The 8,367-nt window shown below is 35.1% G+C and overlaps 3 non-coding genes across 3 annotated transcripts; 1 reads left to right on the top strand and 2 right to left on the bottom strand.

Annotated features, from left to right (window-relative positions):
* The first annotated feature begins 1,258 nt into the window (after positions 1-1,258).
* On the top strand, positions 1,259-1,329 carry TRNAC-GCA (transfer RNA cysteine (anticodon GCA)). The gene has a single exon. It is a non-coding gene; the product is annotated as a tRNA-Cys (tRNA).
* Positions 1,330-2,591: 1,262 nt separating this feature from the next.
* Positions 2,592-2,665, bottom strand: TRNAW-CCA (transfer RNA tryptophan (anticodon CCA)). The gene has a single exon. It is a non-coding gene; the product is annotated as a tRNA-Trp (tRNA).
* Positions 2,666-2,823: 158 nt separating this feature from the next.
* TRNAP-UGG (transfer RNA proline (anticodon UGG)) lies at positions 2,824-2,897 on the bottom strand. The gene has a single exon. It is a non-coding gene; the product is annotated as a tRNA-Pro (tRNA).
* Between the last annotated feature and the right edge of the window lie 5,470 nt (positions 2,898-8,367).

Raw genomic sequence — 8,367 nt, 5'->3', positions numbered from 1 at the left:
GTTCTCGGGTATATCAAGGTTCAGTTTTTGGTTCAGATTTCGTCGACCAATCTTTCCCAATTCACATCTTTTTCGGAAAAAAATTTCTTGCAATTCTTTACATAGAGACTCGGAAAATACCAAATCGCCACTTATACAGTAGAGTTTTTTATAAAACTCCAGAATGGCTTTTTCCCTCGACCATAGATATTCCTCCCGCTCCCACCTCTCCTTCTTCTTCAATAAAAATAAAAAACTTTCGGGATAGCGAGTATTGTCCAGAATCTCTTCGAGATTTAAACCCATAGCTGATAATAGAACTGGAATAGGTATTTTTTGTTTTCTTCTTACACGAGCCCATATCCTTTCTCCCACATCGATCTCTAATTTCGATCTTCTTCCCCAATCTGAAATCAGAGTGCCAGTATATATATAATTAATTCTATTATGGTCTAATTCCGAACGGTAATAAATACCAGGACTTATTAATATTTGATTAACTACGACTCTGTAAATCCCATTTACTACAAATGTTCCATGGGAATTCATTAAAGGAATATTTCCGAGAAATACAGTTTGTTTCTGTATCTTCCTACTATTCCTCCGAATCGATCTTGCTGGTACATATAATTCAGAGTAATATGTAAGGGACTAATATACAGCATCTCTCTCTTTGATGAAAGGTTCTGCTAATTCATATTCATTACCAAAAACCCTGAATTCAATTTCTTTATCTATATCCTCAATTTTTGGAAAATTATGTTCTTCCATCAAGCCCTGATCGATAAAACGACAAAATCCTTCAAATTGTATCTTACCAAATTCAGGGATTGTAAACACTCCCTCATTTTCATCTAATCGCATTGGAAGTTTCCCATCTGTAGAAAAATCTATTAAATTATTCCCGATTGATCTATATGGATCAATCCGACAAAAAAGATTCGGATGTATATTCAGTCTCCACTATATCCCATGAAATTCTACCCGTATCCAGATATACTTCCAATTAAAAAAAAAGGATAAGGAAGAGGTACTTTGATACTTTCTTCCAACCACGTGAAATGGAGCTATGAACGAATGAATCAAACCATTCTTAAATGTTAAACTCACTTAGAAAATTTCCTAATGAAAATAGTCAGATCGAAAGAAAGATGGAGAACAAATTAGATCCATTTCCTTTATGGTTGACTTTAGCATACATCTCATACTATACTTAAAGGACGGACGAATGACTTGAAAGGACAAAAGATTCGATCTGTCCATGGGATTCCCATATCTCGGCGACATAGCCAAGCGGTAAGGCAGAGGACTGCAAATCCTCCATCCCCAGTTCGAATCCGGGTGTCGCCTTGTTGAGGTAAGTAAATGGAAGGAAAAGTCTGTATTTCCATTACAGAACCTCTGGAGACATATTCGTACATATTACCAATATAGATAGTGAGTTACGTACATTTGATCCCGATTCCGTCGTGAATGTACGACCCTCGAGTTAGTTATAGTAACTTGTAAGTGGATAGTGCAATAGAACCAAGGCAATTTTAGGTATGTGAAATTACAAGTTACTCTTTTCAATAGGTGGAATTTCTGTAATATCATGCTCTACTCGCTCTAATAATTAATATTGAAAAAACCTAATCCGTCTAGAGGGTCGAATGATTGGATCAATAAGATCGAGAAATGAAAGGACAAACTGGATATTCATATTCTTTCTTACACCTAAACGTGAAATTCACAAAACTTTGGCTATGTCTGTGGAGAGTTTTCTTCCGGTCCAGTCTCTGGACCGATAGCTGCTGGTAAAAAGATAATGCCAGGTGATCCAATCGTACTGATTGAGAATTCATTCACCCTGTAAGAAGATTACATTCGACAATTTGTGAAGGGGTTTGCCGGTGCTATTCATTAGTTGCTTGATGAATGATTTCTAGGATAATGAAGAGATTTCTACTATAGATCTCCTCTCATCCATGTTCATTCATACATATCCTATAGTAGATATAGGAGAATTGGTACGAATTGGGACAATTGATCTTTTGTATTCTGATCTCAAGGTTACGAAAAGAAAAATTTAGGTAATTGTCTCATGAAGATATGTATAAACCATATTTCATTCAGTCCTTCCACGCCTACTATAACTATAATTAGTTATTTCGGTTTCTTATTGGCTTCTATCATTTTCACCCTAGTCCTATTCATTAGTTCGAGCAAGATACAACTTATTCAAAATGAAGGAAGGGGAAACCCTCTCAGTTCACTATTTCAATTTCAATAATTTTGTTTATTCCCTCTATATAAATTTCTGATCATTGAGATTCATAGCAAATTAAGGGTACTATCCAGTATAGCTATTATCCCTACTTATTCCGTTGAATAGAAATGATTGAGGCTTTGCCATCCGGAATTGTGTTAGGTCTAATTCCTATAACTTTGGCCGGATTATTCGTAACTGCATATTCACAATACCGACGTGGTGATCAATTGGATATTTGATCCTGGAATATCCTCCAATTTCATTGGCCTCCTACTTTTCCTGGGAGGTCAAATTCCATTGCTCGTTCCAGTTGGAATGAATTATCGATAATTTTGAGGGTTGGATTTGATAGGAACAGAATCACGCTCTGTAGGATTTGAACCTACGGCATCAGGTTTTGGAGACCTACGTTCTACCGAACTGAACTAAGAGCGCTTTCTTTAATATTCAGAGATGAAGGAAAAATACCTTTTGTTGATACTCTTAGAGCAAAACACTTTCGCATATGATACGATTCAATTATTTGATGTTCCCATCGAATCGATATCAAATGATCTTTCATTCCTTTCTTTCCATAGAAAAGAAGGGAAAGGTAGGGATGACAGGATTTGAACCTGCGACATTTTGTACCCAAAACAAACACGCTACCAAGCTGCGCTACATCCCTTCTAATCATTAGACAATGTTATTTTAATTTTATTTTATAGAATTCGAAATATGTTTCCCACTTTTTTCCACCTTCATTTCTCTTCGGTCTCGTGAGTGAAAAGACTTTATACATGTAAGGTCTATTATCTAGAATATCACTATTAATTATGGTGATGAAACATCTTTTTCCTTTTCTATAAATAGGACCACAGCCCGGATCACATTATATATATATATATTCATCAGTTCCGAGTTTTCTCTAGGATTCATAACTATTGATACGGTTGAATCACTTACACATTATGATCAATAAGGAGAATTCACAATGCAAGATCTAAAGACCTATCTTTCCACAACGCCTGTATTAGCTATTTTATGCGTCAGTTGTTTAGCCGCCTTATTGATAGAAATCAATCGTTTTTTTCCAGATGCTCTTATTCTTTCCTTTTTTTAATTTTTTTCCTCCCCTTAAAGCCAAGGGAAAAAAGATTGTGCTAGATTGACTTCTCCTACTTCTTGGAGAAATTGGGAATCAACTTATTCCGAGAGTTTGCAATGAACGTCTGTCGGATTCTTAAATACCCTAAATACAATCAATTTATTCACCCTAAATACAATCAATTTATTCCAGGAATCTGCAGTCGACTTAAAGATGGTCATCAACGTCGATTAATACCCATCGATTAATATCCATTCATCGATCCGGGAATCTGCAATCTGCAATGGACGTCTGTCAAATTCCCAAATATTCTGAAAATCCGAATTCCCAAATATTCTGGAAATCTGCAATCAACTTATTCCAGAAATAAATGCAACTTATTACTTATTGAATAAGCAATAAGCAATTGACTTAAGGATGGCCATCAACGTCGATCAATAGCCATCCATCAATAGCGATCATAAAATGGTAAAATATGATTCTAAAATCAATAACGGAATTGAAAGATTCAGCAACATAAATAAAGATAGTTATCAACGTCGATCAATAGCGATCATAAAATGGTAAAATATGATTCTAAAATCAATAACGGAATTGAAAGATTCAGCAACATAAATAAAGATAGTTATAACTCACTGTCAAGCAAGTCAATACATCCATAGGCGGCCTCTTCCACACAGTTTAACCCCTGGTGCCCCGCAGATTGTAATGAAGAATCGAAAATGTCTAAAAGTCACATTCACAATGCAAGGTGACGAAGGAGGGTAGCGGCGTATTATTAAGGGCCGACGTCCAATAGAACGACACGGGTGTAGGACATGCACAAAGAAACGTGGCACACATACGAGAATAATATAACCAAGAAAAGAGCCAGATGTCTCCACGAAGAAGGATCGGTAATCTAAAGGATTTTGGCGGTGGAGTTAAATGAATCGCAACCATTCCCCCAAAGCGCTTATTCGTTATCGAATGACTCGAGCTCGAGCGAGCTTTAGTTCACGGTAGAAGTCGAGTGTCAGAGTGTTACTCAACATTGAGATTTGCAATTTAAAAATTAAATGAAAGCCTAAATAAACTATCATCTCTCAAAGGTTAGTTTAAAAACTGAGATATAAAATCAAAATAATTCAATAAACTTTCATTGAGATTTGCAATTTAAAAATTAAATGAAACCTAAATAAACTTTCATCTCTCAAAGGTTAGTTTAAAACCTGACATATAAAATCAAAAAAATTGATTCGATAATCTTAGAATCTTTTACTCATTATTCATTACACATTTTTGTAATTTTAAATTAAAAAAAAGTTTGTATACAACTCTAATATTTTATATATTAGAGAATATAACTTTTATTTGTTTTTGAAGTCATGACATGGGACATTAGGCTAGTTAGTGTCCATTGAAGAAGAAGGGAAAGGACATGAAATAGGTTGCAGCTAGGACTGTAGCAAGTGTAGAGGAGATGAACTCTCAATTTGAGACTGCCTTTTCCATGACTGCTTGTAACATTGGGTTTAATATGTGATTGACTTATAACATTGGGTCTAGTATGTGATGGTATGTGGATAATGGAGTTTTAAAACTCTAATAGTGGAGTTCTGAGACTCTAATAAAGGATAAGAATAAGGTTTAATAAAAATAGTCGTTAAGATATAATATTACATTATAATATAGTTGGGGAGAATAAAATATTTATATAATTTTTTTTCGTTTTCTTAAAATTTTATTATGATTTAATATTATATTTTAATAAGAATTTTTATTAAATTGTTTAATTATATTATTATTATTGCTGTTTCTAAAATCAATTTATAATTAAATTAATAATATTAAATAGAATTATAATTAATTTAGAATATTAAATAATTTATAAATAGATTTAAAATATTAAATAATTTATTTTTAGGATTTCTAGTTACTTGTTTAACTAAATTATTTCCAACGGTTAGTTTTCAATAGTTAGTTTTTATTAGTAATGATGCATCTTTATTATTTATTCATTAAGATTGTATGATTTTTTCCACCTTATCTTGAGGATGAACCATATTAGTTGGTTCAAAAATTCGACCAAATCCTAAGAATGTGATTAATCCAAAAGACATTTATCTACTATAATATCCAGGCCTATCATGTGTAAGTATCTTTAGCCAATTTTAAATCATGATAATTAGTGAGAATTTGCCCCATCGATGCATGTAAGCACACCATGCAACTCATTGTAAGCACACAAATGAGCCATACATTATTATCGTTCATCCACAACATTCATCGTATGCAAAACGAGAAAGGATGAACTTATAACCTTCAAAGCATAATGTAAGCAAAGTATTCATACTCTTATGGGATGCTTGATGAATAAAAAAATAGCTCACGTAAACTATACACACATATACATAAGTACAACTCATTTAATTACTGCATCCAAAAATTACTGAAATTTGAAGTCGTAATAAGAGACCCCTTATTTAGTAGAATCATCGATTTTCCTGAAATACTCGCCCTTAAAAAATTGCCGACTGTGGGGTTCGAACTTACACACAGTTATGCGCAAATGATCTTAAGTTTGCCCCCTTAACAACTCGGGCAATCAAACTTATTTAAGTAGGAAATTATGATGGCTTTTGGATGCCTGAAATAGGGACATCCCTACTCATAAAAGTGAACATGTCTAGCGACTCGATTATTTCCTAGGTGTATCATTGTGACCGTAGGCAGCTGCTCCGCTGAGCATCATTTGGATTGTGAGGCTCCACACGTGTCTCAACAGCGCTCACTAGGGCGCCAAATATTCGATAATGCATAGAACTGCTCTTTCAAGCTTGTAATTTCTGCAACTATTAGCTCAGGGACTTTTCTTAGTCAACATAATTAGAATGACCGACGCACCTTACCTCCCTATCTCTCAAGGTCAGCGTAGGCATAATTTAAAACATAGTTGAAAACAAATATGAGAGATAACGTATTGGACATGACAGGATTTCAAATTTGACTTAAATGAAAACCAATTCATAGCAAAATTCTTCAAGTTTCTTTCGGTAAATAAAAATAGTTCATTCAAAATTCTTGCTTGATCTTTACCAGGGTTTCACTATAGTCGTTGAAGCGGTAATTCACCTTCCAAGAATATATCCTCACAATCCCAAGCAGAAAATGACTGGACATGTAGAGTGCAATTGACACCTCAGGATAGAGAATAGAGTTAACAAAGACGTTGATATCTGTGTTCGTGACCTGGTTCTTCCTGAGCTTGCGCTCCCAGTGCGTTGTGACCCATATGGTGTCAAGAGGCCCTTTCTTAGCTAATATGATATGCGAATAAAAAATATTTACAACCTTTGAACCCTAGTAGGCTTCAAGTATCCGCAAAAACCTATCACTTTTTGAACAGTAAATTTTCTTAGGGAGAACTTCGATCTGGCAACATCAGTTGTGGATTTACTTCTTTAATCGAGGAGAAGAAATTTGTGAGAATTCGACAGCCTGCATTTCTATAGATCCTGACATCGAAACCGGCTAAGAAGCTTTGATCACTCCAAATTCATCGACCCCAACATTCCCCTTTTGACCCCTAATCTAGAAGGAGATGAAACTCGATACGAATGAATGGGTATGGAGAGTATTTATACGTGGATTCCGCCATAGGGCCACCATTGAAACTCACTCACCTGCTTGAGGAAAATAATTCATAATTTCCCTCACAATAAAGGGTAAACCTGGTGTCCATAAACGCAGACCCAATAACATAATGGATACAGGAATATTTAAAACGATCTTGTCAATCCTAATTATGTGTAGCCTCTGTGTTCGAAATCTACTACTCAAAGGTAAGATAGAGCTAAGAAATAGTTGTCAATATGAGGATCGAGATAAACATTATCCAATTGGCTGCTTTTATGGGCATGTTAATGCAGATAACCATTATCCAACTAAATGAGTTTATGGGCCTAGAGTATTCCACATCAGTTTAGTTGTTTCCGGAATGGGTATGCTCATGATTTGGTACAAGTACTCAATCCCGATCCATAATCACACATGAACACCTCCAGATCAGTGGATAAGCAGAAAGCTTGCAGTGTAGATCGAAAGGGAAACAATAGTCCTTAAGGTGATTTTCTCCCATTGGAAAGGTCTTTTTGTGCTTTAAACTACAAATAACACAAGCTTCCTAAAACTAACATAACCAAGCATGCTTTAGAGGCTCAAAGGCATGCAGTTTTGTAAAGCTCCAGAAGCAGCAACTCAATTTGAGTAGAGGCAAAAAATATCTATCGAATAGCACAATAGGTCGATAAACCCAGCGCGTTGATTGTCATTCTTGAGTGTCAAGACTTCTCAGATATTCTAATTGGTGTAGATCGACACCTCAATGAAACATTATACCATTGGTAAAATAATGAGTACAATAGTAGAAAGTGATTGCTAATTTGAATTGTGTCAATTCATTTTTAAATTTCAAATCATATCACTTAGGTCCCGCAAGCTTGCTGCTCTCTGTTTAACAAAATTTCCACAAAGTGCGTCATATACACAACAAAGAGAAACCACACTATATTCGACAGGCTGATATTTGGTTGCAACCCTCCATTCACTCATCTTATGTATATTATCAACATAATATATATTATAGCAAAGTTTTTTCAAGATTGTCGAATCACGGATTATTGAAGGTGACGATCAATCATAGTGACACTATCATAATCCTTACAACTTCAAGATGATCCAAGTGGATATTGGTGGAAACCCGCCTATTCCACTTGGACCGCCACCATTTTTTCTTTCCATTTTTCATTTTCCTTATTTGTAGGGAAATTTAGTATTTTTGGCAGTTTTTCTGGTCCTAAACTTCCCAAGCCGTTTTGAGGACCTAAACAACATTTTTTGGGAAAAAAATGGGGCCAACATTGGCCTCTTATTGATGTTGGCCATTCAAAAGTTGTAGTCCTCGGCTAGATATTTCTAACAAGGTATTGTGCATGTCAAGCAGAGATTGTATGCCAAAATTATGACCCCGGGAAGTTGATGTACCAATTTACCCAAACGGGGCCCATAG

This window comes from Pinus tabuliformis, chromosome 6, assembly GCF_031772625.1.
Source record: "Pinus tabuliformis cultivar Carrire ecotype Pingquan chromosome 6, CPIR1, whole genome shotgun sequence".
Classification (NCBI taxonomy): domain Eukaryota; kingdom Viridiplantae; phylum Streptophyta; class Pinopsida; order Pinales; family Pinaceae; genus Pinus; species Pinus tabuliformis.
Note: the sequence above shows the minus strand (reverse complement) of the source record. Positions and strands in the feature narration are given on the sequence as shown.